A 21,188-nucleotide genomic window follows, 5' to 3' on the forward strand; every position below is an offset into this window, starting at 1 on the left:
CCTGCCCTCTTTTCAAATCCCTCAGGCCTCACCCTCTCCTTTTGAGCTAAATCTGTTAACTCATTACTTTGGAGGCAATAGGCTTTTATCTTGGGGTTGTTGCATTTTGGCTGGCAGTATCTGGAACAATACCATAACTGAAAGGAATATTTCATTAGTCTTGGTGTCAGAAGCGTTTGAACCATAGCAACTCCATCTTAAGCAGTGGCTGGGTAAAATGAGGCTGAAACCTGCTGGGCTGCATTCCCAGGAGATTAAAGCATTCTAAGTCACAGGATGAGATAGGATGTCAGCACAAGATGTAGGTCATAAAGACCTTGCTGATAAAACAGGTAGCACTAACAAAGGCGGCCAAAACCCACCAAAACCAATATGGTGACAAGAGTAACCTCTGGTCGTCCTCATTGCTACACTCCCACTAGCACCATGACAGTTTACAAATGCCATGGCAACATCAGGAAGTTACCCTATATAGTCTAAAAAGGGAAAGCATGAATAATCCACTCCTTGTTTAGCATATAATTTTTTTAAACATAAAAATAGGCAACCAGCAGCCCTTGGGGCTGCTCTGCCTATGCAGTAGCCATTCTTTTTATTTCTTTACTTTCTTAATAAACATGCTTTCACTTTACTCTGTGGACTGCCCTCAAAATCTTTCTTGCTCAAGATGCAAGAACCCTCTCTTGGGGTCTGGATCGGGAGCCCTTTCTGGTAACATTTTTCTGGTGAACCCCAAGGGATGATACTGAAGAAACTCGTGACCAAAAGGAAAATCATCTGTGCACACCAATTGGCCGACTTTGGGTAAGTGAGGTGCATATACCTGGGTAAAGGATGGGATTGGGTTAGAGGCCCAACTTAGGGGAGTTAGAGTCTCTCCTAAGACAGAGAGGGTTAAAGGGCCCTCTCAATAAAAGGCAACGACGCTTGACCAAACTTGGGTTGGAGGCCCAATTTAGGAAGGTTAGAGTCCTTCCTAAGATTTAGGAGGTTAGAGGACCCTCTCAGTAAAGGTACTCTCAGCTAAGAACAGGTTTGGCACTATGGGATGTTAACGGCTATTCTCTGAATTAATCTACCTTGCAGTCTGCTGATGGCTGTGGGTGACAGGATGAGGCATGTACGGGACCATGGGACATGGGGAGCTTTTTTCTCCCTAAAAGGGGAAACTTGAGAGCTAATGAGACTGCTGGAAAAGATCCCTTCGCAACCGACAAGCAGCTGCCTGAACTTTTCAATCATGCTGGGATGGGTGGATCTTTCTTGGGCCTCTGTGAGATGCTCGCCTTCCCCACCCTGCCGCAAGCAATGCTTCTCTCTCTCTCTTCCTCTTTCCTGTCTTTTCTATTACTCAGGGCGACCATCTTGCCCAGAGACCACATGTTGAAAAATGTCCTTGGCAGATTAACCTTGTAACCACATGGCAGTACTTTCTCTTGGTCTCTGCCATCACAATAGCAGCCTGGGTTCAATTCCCAGCTTAGGGAATGAGTACTTTCTGGTTTAATATCTGTGTGACCTTTGCCATTTGTTGGTTCTCTTTCCTTCCACTAACTGTCTTGAATTTTACTTTCTCAGTGCAACTATTAGGTTACTTTTGGTAAAGTTCAAAAGCCAAAAATATCAGCCGATTGGCCTGGCTAAAAGTTGGGTAATACATTTTAATTTTAAAATTTTAAATTTTAAAAGGACTCTTTTTTTTAGAGTGCTGTGGTTAAAAGTCAGCTTAATTAAAAGCAGATATTCTAGCTCTAACAGGTGGGGACTCAGGAAAAGCAGAGGAGGCACCACAGACCCTGCTTGGGGGAAAAACCTCTGTCTTCCTCATGAAACCCCAGGAATTAAAAGTGGATAGATCCCTCTCAAAATCTAAGGCTTTGTTCTGTTTTGCATTGCATTATCTGACATTTTTAACTTTTGGGGGTATCAGAAATTACTTTGCATTATGAGAGACTTTTAGTGTGTAATAACTAGGTAGGAAATATAGTTTTGGGAGGTGGGCTGATTCCCCCTTTTTGGGGATCCAGGATCTGGTATAAAAATGGGACCCTTAATTTGAGGGGATCTGTTTTGCCTTCCAGCTGTGCCTGCTTATTATGCCCTAAAAACTTCATGCTTTCCTGTTTCCTGGCCCTGTTCCTCCAAGGGCTCCATCCTAAGCCAGTAATCCATTTAAGAAACTGGCAAAAGAAAAATCTTACAAGTACTGGATCTTCTTCTGTCTGTGTATTTATATGTGTTATGTCTGTGATATTTATATATGAAAGAGCTTTAATTAATTGGCTTAAAAATAATAAGTTCTTATTTTATCAGAAAAGTAAAAACTGTAATGCCTTTTAGTTCATGTGACCTAAGTAATCTTTGGGCAATAAAAACAGTTTTACATGCAAGGTATGTAAGGAAAGTGAAATGTGTTTTTGGTAAAAGATTATAAGAAGTCATAGGAATGTGGATTTCTTGCCTAAGTTTAGAGGGTTAAAGGATTGTTTTAAGTTGGGATAAAACTGCAAGTTTGAGCAAGTTGTGGAAGATTTGCAAAAAATTAATTGTAAAAAAAATTCTTTGTGTGAACATATTGCCTAAAATTTAAAAAGGTATTCAATTTTTCCGTAAATTGAACATTGGAATAAGAGCACAACAGGTTTTTCTTAGAGCACTGAACTGCTCTTTCACAAAAATTGTAAAGGGTTATAAAAGGTTTATGATCCACTTTGCTGAGGAGGTGAGGAAAAAAAGTTTGTAGGAATCTTATGGTCAAACTGATTAAGATGGAATAAATTTGTCTACAAAGTTTTATTAAGAATTGGGGTTGACATTAATAGTACACTAGTGCAACAGTGAAATTTGTCTTATTTGGTATAAAAATCCTGCAGGAAGCATTGTCAAATATAAAATGATGTTTGGCTTTCTTTGGGCTGTATTTGTGTAAATATGTTATTGGTATGTGTTCCAAAATTATGAGAAACTCCTATAATTCTAATATGACTTAGTGTATGTTATTAATAATCATCATTGTTATGTAAAATAGTTGTATGCCACAGAAATAACCAAAATTTCCTTGTCAATTGTGGTTTTAATCGTGGCTGTCCTAACTAATAAGACTTTTTGTCATCTATAGACTATTGTCTTGTTTTGGTCCTCTGTAGAAGGTGGTTTTATAATCAACTATAGAACTCTAACAGGTGGTCTTAAATGAAGGTTTCTAATAACTTTGGAGATTGTGACATTAGAATAGCAGAAAAAACTTTCAGGACTCTTATGGAGAGCTGAAATGTTAATGGATATCAAGCAAAACAGGACTTAACTGCATGGACTGAACTAATAGAAGACTGAAGTAATCTTTTTAACTTTTTGCTTAAAACGTTGCTGATCCTTTGTTTTGTTTTTCACAGTCAAGGAAATTTTTCTTTTGAGCTATTAACAGCTTTCAACAATTGAGTAAAATATACTCCTGTGAACAAAATTTGGAGGATATTTGTTTTGCTCTATCTAATTTCTCCAGAATTTGGAAACTAAGTTGTGGGTATTCTTAACTTATGGCAATATACTTATTTGCATAAGTGCAATAAGCATCTGTTTTCATTTACAACAAGACACAATTGGAGATACTGGTTATTTTAGGAAGGCTTTGACTTGAATGATGTGCTTTCCATTAAGGAATCACACTTGACTTATAGAGCCAATCAGAGCCCCTTGGGAAAACTGGCCTCATACCTTGTCTATACAGTCCCTGTGCAGGGTTCCTGACCTGTGGTAAGTTCCTAACCTGTGGTAAGAATGTCACTTTCTGACAGGCCCAGGAGCCTCAAGTTATCTTGGGACCTCAAGAGGAGAGAAATTTACCCAAGTCACAGGTATTTGACAGTACAACCCCATGGCTGGGCTCAGCTTAAAAAAAAAAGTCTGATTTGAGATTCCTTCTATGGAACAGAGTTCCATCAAAGCCAATTTTAAAAGCCTATGTGAAAAATAATTATTCTTGCTGCACTTTATACAAATATTCAGGGCAAGTATAATAAAGCAAATCAGTCATACCATGATTTGTCTTTAGTAAAAAATGAGAAACTGGAGAGAGAAAAATTATGTTTCAACAACTGTGGTACACCTGTTTTTAGATTCTAGTCTCATCAGTTGTTTTTAAGGTTTTTTTCCCTGCAATTTAGACTAACCCTGCTTATTCCTGTGAACCAACCAGTGATCTCTGGCTGCTGCTCAGAAGAAACAAGAGGGATGGGTAATGTAAAAATCTGGATCAATATTCTAATTCTGGGCACATTGGAATAAGCTAGTGATCCCATATCAGCTTGGTTCCAACAGTTGCTCCACTCATGGAAAGCCTTCTAATTTAGTTTACTTGGATAATTTTATTTATTTTGCTTTACTGTTGTGGAATACAATGCTGTTATACTCTTTGTGTAGGAATGCAGGATAAGCTTACTCAATATTTTCTTAAGCACTTATTAATCTTCCAGATATCACTTTTGTTGGAACTCAAGAATTATGAATGACCCTCACCATACCAAGGCTTTCTGACTGAGCTCCTTTCTACCCTGAATACAAGAGACCCAGTAGTTAGGTAGGAATAACATTGCCTCTGTTCAGCATGAAGAAGTTACAGAAGATGGATCTTTGTCCCTCTACAACCCTTAGGATTAAGGGTTCACTTGTAAAAGGGAGGGGGGAAATATGTCAGAGGCATTTGAATCAGAGCAACTCCATCATGAGTAGGGACTGGGTAAAATGAGGCTGAAACCTTCTGGGCTGCATTCCCAGGAGGTTAAGGCATTCTAAGTCACAGGATGAGATAGGAGGTCAGCACAAGATACAGGTCATAAAGACCTTACTGATAAAACAGTTTGCAGTAAAGAAGCCAGCCAAAACCCACCAAAATCAAGATGGCAACAAGAATGATCTCTGGTCCTCCTCACTGCTACACTCGCGCCATGATAGTTTACACATTCCATGGCAATGTCAGGAAGTTACCTTATATGGTCTAAAAAGGGGAGGCATGAATAATCTACCCCTTGTTTAGCATATAATTTAAAAATAACCATAAAAATCGGCAATCAGCAGCCCTCAGGGCTGCTCTGCCTATGGAATAGCCATTCTTCTATTCCTTTACTTTCCTAATAAACTTGCTTTCACTCTATGGGCTCATCTTGAATTCTTTATTGCGTGAGATCCAAGAACCCTCTTTTGGGGTCTGGATCTGGACCCCCTGTCTGGTAACATTGGCACTTCAGGCATATACTTTGTGTTTTAGGAGCAGAAGGAGTTTGATTTGAGGATCAGAGGGACCTTTGGTGCCTTTCAAACTATACCTTGCAGAAAGCAAACCTCTATATATCATTTGTCATGAAAATATACATTAGCCCAACATGTAGCCACCCAAATATCTCACCAGTTATGCATTATTTTGACTTTTGTTCGCTGGAATAAATGGTTTGCATCCCACTGCTGCTCTCTCACCTAGTCGCTAGTGATCTGAGAACACCTCTAAACCCTGTTTCTGCTTCTTGCTTCCTGTTAGCCTGCAGAGCCCCTTCAGCAGCAGCCTAGGAAAACTAGGAAGTATTGTGGTGTGGGATAATGGGTCTGGGCTCTGGAGTCAGACCTGGAGGTGAAATTCAGACCTGCCAGTTGCAGGCTGTGTGATCCTTTAACAAGTTGTTAATCTACCAGGGCCTCTGTTTCCTCATCTATAAAAGGGAGATGACCTCACAATAACCTTAGGAAATAGGTATTCTTATGATTACCATTTTTCAAACGAGGAAATCGAGACTCAGAGAAATAGTCACTTGTCCAAGGTCACTAACTGGCAAAATCAGGATTCAAAACTAGACCTTTTTGATTCTTAACCACTTGATATTAGAAGTACAGGCAGTTCAGAAATGGTAGTGATTATTAAAATTGTTGTGTTGTACATGCTTAGAGCCAAAATCGAAGGAGACTTAGTTGCCCATACACCCAGTGTGTATATATATATATGTATATATACACGTATATATATGTATATATACGTATATATACACGTATATATATGTATATATACGTGTATATACACGTATATATGTATATATACATATATATATACACACGTATATATATGTATATATACGTATATATATACACACACACATATATATATGTTTACTCATCATATGTCTTGACAGCATCTTATTTCCTTATCCCCCTGACTGGGTAAACATGGAGTAGAAGCATATTCAAATATATGTGCGTGTATGCATCTATATATAGTAACTGAAGGTGAAGCTTGGGCTAATATCTGGAGGAAAAAATACAACAGCACAGGTGAGAGCTTCTCTCACCCCTTCTCCTTGTGGGGCAGAATGAACTAGCCCAAGTTGCACTCCCTGTCGTAGAGGTGTCACAAGGTGACACCTTGCGTTCATGCTGATCTGCTTATATACACCCATGCTGGCCTTTTGCTGGTGGTTAGAAAGAGTTAGACGTTGTGGCAGCTATGGACACTGCTCAATTCTCCCTTCAAGCAGGAACATACCTTTCATCTGTGAGCAGGGAAGTTAACTGAGAACTTCTAGCTGTAGCACCTGCAAGCTTTGCACCATATTTGAACCAATGCCATGGTCTTCCAGGGCAGCCTGTAGTCAATGACTGAGCACACTAAATGTACTCAAGTCTGGCCATTTCATTCCAGTGTGGGGCTTTTCTCATGGGACATCTTTGCTGCACAGCTCTCTCTTGGATATGGTGAGACTTTGTCAGAGCCACATCACAGCCTGCCTAATTCTGCTTTTGTCCTTCTTTCCTTTCACAAGTGTCAGATGTACATCAAGGTCTGAATGCTTTCCTGCCCAACACTGCCTCCTTTTTGATCTTTCACAGATATTAACTATCCCCCAATAAAGCTCTTTGACTCCTAACTCTATCTCAATATATGCTTACTACTAGAGAACAAGAACTGACCCATGGGTTTCTGTTGCCTGTCCTTTGCTGAATTGAAGCACTGATCAATATTGAGAGTGAGCGGAGAGTGAGAGCCTGGTGGCTTCTCAGGCAGCTATCCTACTAGCCTGCTTGACTGTTACCACGGAAACATACACAGGGAAGGAAAACAAAAAAACAAAAAACAGGAGACAGGGACTCATGGCAAAACACCACTGCCAGGCTGTGGGAGAGGCTTCCCAGCCACTTGGGCAGAAGGCTTGGATTCACAGCCAATTGCATTTGGCCTTGTAAGGGCTGGAGTTGAAGAGGGAATGGAGAGACACTTAAGCTGCCCAGGCCTGAGATACGGCGGCAGGGAATAGAGGATAGAGGGGAATGCTGGGTAATAGGAGTGTATGGCCCACATTGCACTATTAGTATTCACTAAGGGACCCCAGCTTCCTAGCATCTTCACATCCTGGCAGCAAAATCCGCACTTAACCAATACTTTCCAAACAGAAGCTGACCTGCGAAAGATTTCTGTATACCCTGGCCTTCTGGCCCACCCTACCTCCCACTCTTGCCTTTGTGTGTCCTTGAATCATTGCTCCAGAACAGAGATTCTGAATCTGGACTTGGGTCTATAGAACTGCTGGAACTTCCAGAGGGTGGTCTGTGATTCCCTCAAGGAAATTTTACAAATACTTATCTGGGAACAAGGGCCATAGCTTTCATTGGAGATTAGGAACTTTGGGTTCAGGGAAAGTGAGTCCATTTTTATGGATTAAGTAGGCAGTACTGGCACATAGTAGGTGCCCAAAAAATTATTACATAAATGAATGCATGACTAGAAAGAAGAAAATCAAGGTAGAAAAAATTAATTTAAGTGAGATAAGACATAAAACACTTAACACAGTACCTGACTCATGGTACCTGACACATGGTCAGTCTTTTCAACAAAAATCTAATACTCCAGGCTGAGTAAACAATAAGGTACTTAACCATTTCTGTCATTGGATATACCAATTTTTCTCCATTTTTTCTTACACACTGAGACATTGAACATCTTTGTACACATATTTTTGCACACATGTGAGAACATACCTAGAGGATAAAGTTCTAGAAGTGCAATTGCTGGATTAAAGGATAAGCACATTTTAAATCTTGATTAAAACCATGAAATTTCCCTCCAAAAAGGCTCTACCATTTCATACTCCCACAAAATGTATATGAGTGCTCATTTACCCACACTGTACTTATTAATTTTTAGGAAGTTGCCAAACTCATGAATGAAAAAACAGTATTGTGTTTTAGTTTATATTCCTTTAATTTTTAGAAAATATAACTCCTAAATGTATGCTTCAGTTATGACCTCCAAACTTATACTGTAAATCAACTGCCTACTCAAACGCCTGACAACTCTAATTTAATTTAATCAAAATCCTAAATTTTTTAAAGGTAGAACTAAAATATGGACAACCATAATATTTAAGATAGGAGAGCATTAACATGTCCAAGCTGAACTGATCTTATCCTCATATCTGCTCAACCTATGCACTATCCAATCTCTGAAAATGGCAACTCCATTCTTCCAATTGCTCAGGCCAAAAACATGGAACCATCCTGGATTCCACCCTTTCTGTCACACCCACAGATTCAGACACTTCTCACTACCTCCACCAATACCAGCCTGGTTTAAACCACTATCATCTTTTGACTGCATTATTGTTCAAGCTTCCTACATGATCTTCCTGATCCCATTCTAACTGTTCCCAACCCCAGTCTATTCCAAGTATAACAGCAAGAGTGTTTCTTTAAAAAACACGATTCAGATCACGTCAGTCCTCTGCTCAAAAACCCCCAAAGCCTTTCCATCTCATTTTAAATGAAAGGTAAAGTATTTTCAGTGGCTTACAAGGTCCCCACTGTCTGGCCCCTGCTGACTCTCTGGACCTCATCTTTCTCATGCTCACTCAACTCCAGCTGCTTGTCCTTTTTGCTGAATGTGGACCACTCTAGGAAAGACACCTACTTATGATCTTTGCCCCTACTCACAAGGCTGTTCCACCAGATATCTTCCTTCATGCCTCATCCTCACACTTCAGTCCTTTTCTGCTAAAATGTAATATAATAAGAGATCCTCTCTACCTATCCTTTCTAAGATAGCACATCCTTCAGCACTCTCTATCCCCCTACTTTGCTTATTTATTTTGTTATAAAGCACTTTTCACCACTACTATGTATCTTAATTTTTGCTATTTGTCTAAACCCACCAGAAAGTAAATTCCAAGAAGGTGAGGATTTTGTATATATCATTTACGACAGAATCCTGAGCACCTATTACAGTGCTTGGCATGTAGTAGCTGCTCATTAAATACTTGTTGAATAAATAAATGACCAAGATTAAGCATTAGTGAGGATGACCATTTGTGGTGCTTCATCTGTGAACTGCCATTTCATGTCCTTTGCCTGTTTTTCCATTGAAGTTCTTTTTTATTTCTTATTGATTTTTGTAGGAGACCTTTAGAGAAAGTGCATATTAATGCTTTGTCACCTGTTATAAATATTTTCTCCTTTTTGTCACTTGCCTTTTTATTTTGTTTATACTTTTGTCTATTGTAATGATTAATTTTCTATGTCAATGCGACTAGGTTAAGGGATACCCAGATAGCTAAATACCCAGATACCCAGGTAAAACATTGATCCTGGGTGTGTCTTTGAGGGTGTTTCTAGAAGACAGTAGCATTTGAGTCAGTAGATTCAGTAAAGAAGATGCACCCTCACCCTCATCATCCAATCCATCGAGGGTCCAGAGAGAACAAACAAGTGGAGTAAGGGAAAATTCACTCTATCTTCTTCTGCTGGAAGATCCATCTTCTCCTGCCCTTGGACATCGGAGCTTCTGGTTCTCAGGACTTTGGATTCAGCCTGAGTCACACCACCATCTCTCCTGTTTCTCCAGCTTGCAGATGGCAGATCATGGAACTTCTCGGCTTCCATAATCATGTGAGCCAATTCCCGTAATAAATTCCCTCTTATCTATTTATCTATATCTATCTATCTATCTATCTATCTATCTATCTATCTATCTATCTATCTATCATCTATCTATATCTCTGTCAATCATCTATCTCTATCTATCGATCATCTATCTCTATCTATCTAGCTATCTATTTATATCCTATTGGTCCTGTTTCCCTGGAGAACCCTAATACAGCTGTGCAGCTATTTTATGATTTTTATCTGTTCCAGCTTGGCGTTTTTTTTTTTTTGTTTATAACTTCTGATGTTCATGGAAAGCGTAACACAGTATTCCCTACCCCAGAATTACAAATATATGCTCTCATATTTTCAAGTACTTACATAGGTTTGGAGATATTTGTTTTCCTTAAGCTTTCATAAGGTTTAGATTCATCTTAGATTTTTTTTCATTAGATATATGCTGTCAAGCAGAGGTCTAACTTTATTTTGCACTTCTATCTTCTACATCTGTATGCCTGTGACCCTTAGAAAAATGTATGTGGGACCCACAGACATAACTTGGCAGCAAGCACTGAGTTCATCACTCCTATAATGGACCTTCCTATCAATCGGTGTGGTGGGAAAAAGTAAAATACCTTTGCCCACCACCACCCCCTTCTGCAGCCAGATGAGAAACCAAGGGATTAGGGAGCAAAGGTACCATTAGTTCCTTCATTCTCAGTCAATGTTGAAAAGCTTTTCTGGACAGAGGAGGGGCAAATACATTCTTAGCATAACATATACTTGCAATAGTTTGGATGTGGTGTGTCCCTGCCAAAACTCATATTGAAATTTGATCTCCAATGTGTTAGGAGGTGGGGCCTGGTGGGAGGTGTCGGGATCATGAAGGTGAATCCCTTATGAAGAGATTAAGGCCCTCCTGTGGAGGTGAGTTCTTCCTCTCACAGGAATGAATTAGTTCCTGTGAAAGTGGGTAGCTAATGTGAAATGTGATATACAAATTGTATCACTCTGCTTCAGAGCTCTAAAATGGAGCTGGGAAGCCATTCTCAGAAGGACTACCTATACAACATGTGAACTTGCAAAACAGGAACTTGCCTTGAACTTTGAACTGGGCTAAACCACCACAACAACAGCATCCTGGAAAACAGCTGAATTTTGCCAGTACTGCAACTCCTGAACAGTGACAACTAATGAACTATAGGCTCATTTACAAAGCCAGCCACCTCCACCAATGATACTTTCAAAACAACTTCTGTAATCACCCTCAGCATCCTTTTAAAAATTGCTACTCTGCTTCCTCCCTTTGGCAGATAATTTGGCTTCTCGCTGAATCTGTGTCTCCCAAATTGCAATTCCTAAGGCCCTAATAAATGCTTGCTGCGTTGCACTCAGTTCTTTTGCCTCTTCTTGGTTGACGTTAAATGGTGTCAGAAGTGGGATATGATGTTACTCTCTTACTATGCATTCTGGTGCTGCCACAGATTTGAGCACTGTACCTGCAGGAACTCCTTGTGTTCCATCACCTCCCTGACAGCTCCATACTCTGTTAGTGAGTCCCCTCTTTTCCCTGACCCTCCTAACTTGGTTTGAGGTTCATATCTTTATTGGGTGTTCTTTGTTGCCAGCTGTCCACAAAGGAAATTTTCCCCTTGTGGTGAGTATTCATGAGGGCTTTTGCTTCTAAGAGTATAGGTGCTGAGTCACCCCTTTCTAGGAATCTCGGTTTCTTGGTGCAAAAATTACAATGCTTCATCTTGTGAATGTCTTTCTTGATGGACAAATATAACTGAAAGTGATTTGGAATTACAATGGCCAACCTGGTGATCTTTTGAATTTCCACAATGCATTTTCTTCCACAGTTAGAAGGGCTAAAAGAAAAGACCAAATAGCCTAAATAGGATGTCTGCTTTAATTTGGTATCTTAAGGCATCTGAAAGATTCTAGGAATCTAAACTAGTGTCTCTAAAAGATAACAATGCCAAATTAATTCAAAGACTAAATTAGAAAAAACCCAGAAGCTTCTAAAAATGAAACAAATCTGGAAACAAGCACTTCTCTATTTGTCTTTGTCTTGTGTCCCCTCCCCCTCCTAGCCCTAGCTATTCCATTTCACTGCCATTCTTGGCACCCTCTTTGCTTATATGGTAAAAACTTATTCTAAACCTGAGCAATTCCTCCTGGGCTTTCCATAAAGAGGGTTATTGGATTGAGTCGCTATTGGAATAATTATACCATTGGAAATTCTAATCATCAGTGGCCAAAAGATGGATCCTTTTAGAGATCTCTCATTCTAAACAATTACCTTATTTGTATATAGGGGAGGATCAAATTTCTTTTAAAGGACATATAATAGTGTCATGCCTAGCCTTAGAAATTTTCTTGACTAAATTAAAGGGCAATCCTAAATCAAAGTTAAAATATTTTGTATGCTCAAACTGTCTGCTTTGGAGCCCATGCAGGATTTACCTCCCCCCACCCACCCCCCAAAAAAAAACACTTTACCCTATGGTCTAGGGCTGGGATTTGATGCTCTCACTGCCAGGGCCCAGGTTCGATTCCCAGTCAAGGAATCAGTCTCTGCTGATGTAAGCCCTTAAACGCAGGAAAAGAAACATTTATTGAAAAATTGGTTTGATATTTATGTGACTTAACTTTTTGGGGTATTCATTTGTTATTGATCCTCTCCCCTCCCATGAACATCTTTTGAGTTCCTGTCTTACCAACTTTCTCTTTTAATCCTTCATCTGTGGGTACATGGGATGGTCAGCTTTTGTGTGTAGACAGTCAGCTAAGAAGCTGAGATGTTAGAGAATATTGCTGGACACAAATGTGGGTTGTATCCCATTTGTGGCTAGCAAAACTGTCCTTTCTTTGAGCTGTCTTTGGGATGGTTCTGGGTCTTGTGAGGAATACTTTGCATTTGGAAATACCTCATGTGTCCTTGGTTAGGTCATATGCTTGGTTAAAGCTTTTCGGGTTTGGTGAGTCATTTGAAAGTCACCTTTGGGGGAAAAAAGTTCAAAAGCCAGTAATATTGACTGTTTTTCCTGGATGAAATCTGATAAGATATTTGAAAAGACACCCTTTTTATAGGAACACTATAGTCAGAAATCGGCTTAATTAAAAGTGGATTTTCAGGCTCTAATATTTTTAAAGGCCTTTCTGCTTTTTCTAATTTAGATTCTGTTTTGGGGAATTTTTTCAGTCAACTGAAATCTCCTTTTCAATGATATGTTTGGTCCTTCTGTTTGCTCCCTTTCTTGTTGGCATGATTTTTGCTGAGAAAAAAATGTAAAGCTTCATTGGTCTTTCTGGGAAACTTAAAATTGGCTCCCCAAATTGGCTCCACTAAGACTTGTTCCGTTTCCTTCCACTTCTCCTCCTCCTTCCTTTTTGTCATCTTCAATTCCATATAACAAAATCTAGAGGAGACTTCTAGCCTCCCTAAAACCCCATTAAAAGGTGCACAGAGAAAGGTGCCACACAACTCCTTTTTAAGATCTTCTGTTTTCCTTGTGGAGTCCCAAGAGTCATGGACAGGTTCCTTTCAGATCTCAAGCTCTGGTCTCTTTTGCATTGAGTTCCCTGGTCTCTCTGGCTTTTGGGGGTACCAAGGATTAGTTTATGCTGTGAGAGAAAACTTGACCTATGTGTGTTTGATGACTGGTGGGTCACTAGCAAGGGCTGCAGTTTTGAAGGTGGCTGACAGTGGTTATTTAGAGTGAATGGTTATTACTGCACAGGCTACTCATTTATTTTTTTTTGCATGTTTAAATTTTTTTAAAAATGTGGTTTGCACATTTGCAGGCCATGAGAACATTTGCCACTGAGGGATGACTCCTGTGGTGAATGGGCTGATCACAGAGTGGGCTAATGAGTATTGGGTCTCCCACCACCTTCTGGAAATGTCTTTGCAGCGAAGTACACTGTGGAAGCCTTGCGCAGCCCAGTCCTGTAGTGTTTCTCTCTTTTGGAGGACAAGGGATTCAGTGTAAAGATGGGATCCTTGATTTTGGGGGATCTGGATGCTCTGCCTTCCAGCTGCTCCTGCTTTTCACATACATAAGTGTTAGGTCGTGGAAAGTGCAAATGATTTGTTGGCCCTATTCTTTAATGGGCTCTGCCCTGAGCTCAGTGGTCCAGTTGAAAAACAGAGACTAAATTAGAAGCCACCTATCTAAAAATATTAGTCTTCAAAATATGGCTTTCTGGCATTTGGTTATTTTGAAAAGCTTTCTGAATTTTCCTAGGCTCATCTGTATAATCCTATGGTTAATTCCTATTTATTTTGCGTTACATTGGTATCCATTTTTAATCTTTCTCTCACTAACACACCCAAACTCTTTCTTGAAAATGCTTAAATTCTCTTCCTGTGCTTTGAGATGTAAATTTTCTACCCTCTTTTCTCTAAAACTCAGTAAAAGCTTTGGCCATGTGGGACAGATAAACTTCAACTTGTTCCATTTACAGAGGCACAATTTAATCCAACTTTCTTTTTAAACTAGTGAATTTCACCTGTCACATGACTAATATTTTACAATCAAAGCTATACATTCTTTGTATTTTATGTATACATGTGTACATGTCGGTTTGTACATTGAATAAATGATACTAAATTTACTTATAAATAAATGAGTACTTATAAATTAAATAACTAGGCCATATGCTTTTTGAATTCACGTGACTTCAGTAATTTTTAGTAAATAAAGCTACTTTAAAAATTGTTGGTAAAATAAAATAGAAGTGTCTTCAGAATTTTAGATATAGTCACCTGAGTCTACCACTCAAACAAATGTATGCCATCTCTACTAGATATTTTAAGGTCATAAAAGTCTTGCTTCTGTGATCATTTTGAGACTTGCTTGATGTGTCTGTGAGCTAAAGCTGTAATGGGAGGGTGATGGACCTCCCTAAAACCTTGTACACATCTTTCTGTGAACTTAAAGTCTTTTATTTTCAGCCTTTAAATACTGGGGTGTAGACAGGTGGCCATGGTGAAGCTGGAAGACATAGGTATGTCCACAGTGCCTAGGCCACAAGCTGCAGAGCAGAGCCAAGCCCAATATGGCCTCATCCTCTCTGGCCCAGCTGTGCCCCTTGACCATACTGGGAAGGGTCGGATCCTTCAGGCATTGTCTTCACAGCTCTGTCCCCTGTCTTGGGCTCTGCACCTGATATATATAACATTAAAATTACTTAACTCATATGTTTTACTCTAGAAATTTGGGTTACTGAAAGTTAAAATTATAGTTAATATATGTAATTAAAATTACTGGATATAAGAGAAACAATTCTGTACACAGACTGCATAAGAAAAGTAGGATGTTTTTGGTAAGAAAGTTTATAAGAAAGACAAGTGAATGTGTTTTTTCTTCAAAGAAAAGTAATCTTTGTCTAGTTTAAAGGTGATTTAAAGGTTGCTTTTGTTAAAGGAATAAAAAAGAATTATAGATATAACTGAATGGATATAGAAAGTTGAGGAAAGAGAGAGAATAAAAAAACTTGTAAGAGTTTATAAAAGAGTTGTGGAAATCTTATGTGGTCAGTCTAAGAATGGATAAATTTGTTTATAGAATTTTAGTAAAATTAGCTTTGTATTGATAATAGACCAACGCAAAGGTAGAATTTGATTTTCTCTTTTGAACAATATTTTTGTTTAGTAATAATAAGAAACAGTAAAAGACTAGTTCAACTTTTAAGTAAATTGCAAAAAAGAGAGGAGTTTGCCTCATGCTGTCTTTATTAGGTCATTTGATTATTTAGAAAACTGTTTTCTGTCAAAGAGTAAAAGATTTTAGCTTTGTGAAGCCTTTTTATTATCACTTTGGCTAAATGAATGACTATTATTTTACAGTGACCTGTGATCCTATTCTGATATCAAGTGTTTTAAATCTTTGATATTTGACAAACTTCCCAAAATGAAATTTAAAATTCTAAATTAAGTCTTTTTGACTTTAAACAAACTTTTAGACATTTTTAAAAGATCCTCTGAGAAGGAGTTTGATACCAGCCTGGCCAATATGGTTAAACCCTGTCTCTACTAAAAAATACAAAAATTAGCTGGGCATGGTGGCATGCACCTGTAGTTCCAGCTACTCAGGAGGCTGAGGCAGGAGGATCTCTGGAACCCGGGAGGCGGAGGTTGCAGTGAATGAGATCGTGCCACTTCACTCCAGCCTGAGCAGCAGAGCAAGACTCCATCTCAAAAAAAAAAAAAAAAAAAGATCCTCTGAGAGTTCAAGAAAACATATTAGGCTTATTTTGTATGTTAAAATCAAATGGAAATCATTGTCCAATAAGAAATTGTGTTTAACTTTGAATTATGTTCATAGGGATGTTATTAATACGTGTTCCAAAATTGTGTGAGATTCAAAAAATCTGATATGTCCTAGTAAATTGCTGTATTCTGATGCTCTTTTTCTAAAAGGTCTTCGTAAATCTTAAAGTGTTGTGTCTTCAAGGAGGTTCATGGAAGAGGGTCTGACAGATACTCTGAAATACAGAACTCTGCTTATGACATTCAAATTATTCAACTGTACTTGGTAAAAATTTTTTTTAAACTCTAATTTAAAAAGCTGTATTCATAAAATTGGTAACCCAACATTAAGCAGAACAAGAATTAATTACATGAGACTAACTTGATGAAGGACTGAAATGATTTTTATGACTTTTTGCTAGAACCATTGCTAATTCTTTTTATGGTTTTGTTTTCCAGAGTTAAGAATTTTTTTCCCTCTTAAGCTATTTTTACCTTATATCAATGGGTAATGTATACTTTTGTTAACAAAACTGAGACATTTACCTTTCTCTTTACCCGATTTATCTAGAATCCACAAATTATTCATGAGTATTCTTATTTTATGGCAATATAGTTGTCTGCCTAAGTTCAATAAGAATCTGTTTTCTTCTGTGACAGGATACAATTGAGACACTGGTTATTTTACCAAGGCTTTGACTGGAATATCATATTTTTGAATGTGACCAGACTGCTTTGAGAAATTGAGATTGACTTTAAAGCCAATAGATGTGGAAAAAGACTGGCCTGGTACCTTGTCTACATGTTCCCCTACAGGGTTCCTGACCTTTCAGTATTTAAAGAATGTCACTTTCTGATAGGTCCAGAAACCTCAAGGTATTTTGACAACTCTAACAAGAGAAGAATTCAGCTGGGTGTGGTGGCTCATGCCTGTAATCCCAGCACTTTGGGAGGCTAAGGTCGGTGGATTGCTTGAGCCCAGGAGTTTGAGACCAGCCTAGGCAACATGGCAAAACCCTGTTTCTACAAAAAATAAAAATTAGTTAGGTGTGGTGGCATGCACCTGTGAACCCAGCTACTCTGGAGGCTGAGGTGGGAGAATCACCTGAGCTAGGGAGGTCAAAGTTGCAGTGAGCTGTGATCTTGCCACTGCACTCCAGCCTGGGTGACAGAGTGAGACCCTGTCTCAAAAAAATATTAAAAAAAGAGAATTCACCCAATTCATACAAGAATTACAAGCACAAGTCTGACGGTGAATCCTTAGCTTGGCTTCCTACACTTAAGAAGCTTTTAAAAATCAAATCTGGTATTTCCTATTTTAAAAAGTTTCAGGAGTAGGAAGGAAGAGCCTCCTGGGAAGGTGATGACTCAACTGTCCTACTGAGAATGAGAAATAGGTATAGCTTTGGATGTGAAAAAGGTCCAAAAGCCCATTTCTTGCAGAAAGCCATAAATAGAAAGGGGGAGAGAGACCACAGTGTGTTTGGAGAACTCAAGTAGTTAAATTTAAGGTGCTACGAAACCACTGAGCAAAAGAAGAGGGTAGAGACTTTGTAAGCAAAAGCCAGATTGTAAAGGACCTTATATTAATATATCATGGCCAAGCAGTGGGAAGAGCTCTGTTAACAATGCAATGTTGTGGGATAAAGTTCTCACTAGTGGGATTGGCCATATAACCAACTGCTTCCTAAGTGTTGAAGGAACCGATGGAGATAAATCCTATCTTATGACAGAAGGATCAGATGAAAAAAGAGTGTAAAGACAATTAATCAACTGGTCCATGCCCTTCACATGGACAAAAACTTGAAAGCTGGCTGTCTTGTACATGTGTTTTGGCCAAAAGCAAAATGTGCCCTCTTGAGAGATTACCTGGTGTTAGTAGACAGTCCAGGCATAGATGTTACTACAGAGCTGGATAGCTGGATTGATAAGTTTTGCCTAGATGCTGATGTCTTTGTTTTGGTTGCAAACTCTGAATCAACACTAACGAATACGGAAAAACATGTTTTCACAACATGAATGAGTGGCTTTCCAAGCCTAATATTTTCATTCTCAATAATCGTTGGGATGCCTCTGCATCAGAGCCAGAATATATGGAAGATGTGGGCCACCTGCTGAAGGATTTCAGGCAAGATTACAGGAATTTCAGAATTTTGAACAAATCTTTGAGGAGTGTATCTCACAGTCAGCAGTGAAAACAAAGTTTGAACAGCACACTATCAGAGCTAAACAGATACTAGCTACTGTGAAAAAACAATGGATTCAATAAACATGGCAGCTGAACAGAAAAGGCATTATGCAGTGGAAGAGAAGGAAGACCAAATTGATAGACTGGACTTTATCTGAAACCAGATGAACCTTTTAACACTGGATGTTAACAAAAAAACCAGGGAGGTTACTGGGGAGGTGGCAAAGTGTCATGTGCAATGACAGATGAAATTTGTCAACTGTCTGTTTTGGTTGATGAATTTTGTTCAGTTTCATCCTACTCCAGATGTATTAAAAATATATAAAAGTGAATTAAATAAGCATATAGAGGATGGTATGGGAAGAAATTTGGCTGATTGATGCACCAATGAAGTAAACACCTTAGTGCTTCAGTTCCAGCAAGAAATTGTTGAAAATTTGAAGCCATTACTTCCAGTTGGTATATAGGATAAACTACATACACTGATCCCTTGCAAGAAATTTGATCTTAGTTATAATCTAAATTACCACAAGTTATGTTCAAATTTTCAAGAGGATATTGTGTTTCATTTTTCCCTGGGCTGGTCTTCCCTCGTACCTCAATTTTTGGGCCCTAGAAATGCTCAAATGGTGCTCCTAGGATTATCAGAGCCTATCTTTCAGCTCCCTAGATCTTTAGCTTCTACTCCCACTGCTCCTACCAGTCCAGCAATGCCAGATAATGCATCACAGGCAGAACTCATGATTACATTAGTAACAGGATTGGCTTCTCTTACATCTAGAACTTCTATGGGCATCGATAATGTTGGAGGAATGATTTGGAAAACTATAGGCTGGAAACTCATATCTGTTTCATTAACTATGTATGGAGCTTTGTATCTTTATGAAAGACTGTCCTGGACCACCCATGCCAAGGAGAGAGCCTTTAAACAGCAGTTTGTAAACTATGCAACTGGAAAACTGAAGATGATTGCTAGCTCCACAAGTGCAAACTGCAGCCACCAAGTAAAACAACAAATGGCTACCACTTTTGCTCGCCTGTGCCAACAAGTTGATATTACTCAAAGACAACTGGAAGAAGAAATTGCTAGATTACCCAAAGAAATAGATCAGTGGGAGAAAATACAAAACAATTTAAAGCTCTTAAGAAATAAAGCTGTTCAACTTGAATATGAGCTGGAGAATTTTACTAAGCAGTTTCTACCTTCATGCGATGAAGAATCCTAGCAATAGAGATTGCTTTGGTGACCATGATAGGAGGAAATGAAACTTGTAAGATCGGGACAATTGTTATTTTTATGAAATGACTTTAAATGTGAATTTTACTAACTGTACCTAAATAGCAAAGCCCTATGTAGATTCTGTTAGTGATGTATCTCAGGGTATTGGTATTTTTGAAGAGTATTGTGTCCTTAGTTTTAATTTTGGGTAAAGAAAAAACTAAAATCTGGAATTAGTTACAAGCAACAGCACCAACTTATGTGACCCTTGAGGGGTGGGGCTGTGAGCTCTTAATTTGTTTTTGATTCTGAAAATCTCTGCTTCCTGGCATCCAGGAGTTAGAGATTGAGCCTTTCATCTTCTTTCTCAAAACTAGTTTTTGATGCTTTCTTTCCTGGGAATAGTCACTTTTTAATTTTATTTAATAAACTGCATTGCTGGAACCACACACACAAAAAGTTTCAGCAAAGCCAACTTAAAAGGAGCATATATGACCAATCATTATTTTTGCTACACTTTATGCAAATAATCAGGCCAAGTATGGTAAGACCAAAAGTTATTTTGCAAATAAATTGGCCCTACTATGATTCATCTTTGGTAAAAGTGGGAAACTGAAGACAGAAAAAATGTGTTTCAGAAGAAAACTATAGAACATCTGTTATTAGATTCTAACCCCGACCATTATTTTTTTGAGTTTTTATTACTTGCCTACAATTTAGACTGAATCTTGAATTCTTTCCTGGCTACAAGTCTCCAAACTAACAGTTCCACATATTTCTTCCATTTTTCCAACTGAAATTGCTACTAGGTTTGTTTTTAGGACCTGCAAACTGAAGCTCATGTATAAATGACCTTGACATACAAACTACAGACCAGAAAATCCTTTCATATTGCCACTGCCTATTTCCACTTTAATTGAGGGTTTTTCAAGTCTAACATCTAGACACCTCAACTGACTGCTCTCTAGACTCCAAGGAAACTGGTTTATAGACTATTTCAAACAATAGCTGTTTTTTGTTTGTTTGTTTGTTTGTTTGAGACGGAGTCTCACTCTTTCGCCCAGGCTGGACTGCAGTGGCGCCATCTTGGCTCACTGCAAGCTCCGCCTCCCGGGTTCACGCCATTCTCCTGCCTCAGCCTCCGAGTAGCTGGAACTATAGGCGCCCGCCACCACGCCCGTCTAATTTTTTCTATTTTTAGTAGAGACAGGGTTTCACTGTGTTAGCCAGGATGGTCTCGATCTCCCGACCTCGTGATCCGCCTGCCTCAGCCTCCCAAAGTGCTGGGATTACAGGCGTGAGCCACCGCGCCCGGCCTAGCTGTTGTTTTTCTTCTGCTGAGAGCCGGCTTGCAATGCCATCTCCTGAAATATGACACAACTGTTTAATTGGACTGGCCTCTTCCAAGAAATAGGGGACTAGTTTAATGGGATCCTTTGTCATTCAGCTATTGACTCAATTTTTTTCTCCACAGACACCAACTCAGATTTTAGTGTGTGAAAGTCTTGGGGAAGTATCAGATAGGGGAATACTGGAGTGCAGAAAATGATCCCCCATAATATGGCACGTTGGCATGCTGAGTGTTTTTGAAAATTGAAAAGCCCAAGAAATTAGCCTCATAATCAAAGTCG

At 38.9% G+C, this 21,188-nt stretch overlaps 1 pseudogene; it reads left to right on the forward strand.

Annotated features, from left to right (window-relative positions):
* The first annotated feature begins 739 nt into the window (after positions 1-739).
* On the forward strand, positions 740-19,613 carry LOC100995905 (mitofusin-1-like; annotated as a pseudogene).
* The last annotated feature ends 1,575 nt before the right edge of the window (positions 19,614-21,188 follow it).

The sequence above is a fragment of the Pan paniscus genome, chromosome X, assembly GCF_029289425.2.
Source record: "Pan paniscus chromosome X, NHGRI_mPanPan1-v2.0_pri, whole genome shotgun sequence".
Taxonomy (NCBI): Eukaryota; Metazoa; Chordata; class Mammalia; order Primates; family Hominidae; genus Pan; species Pan paniscus.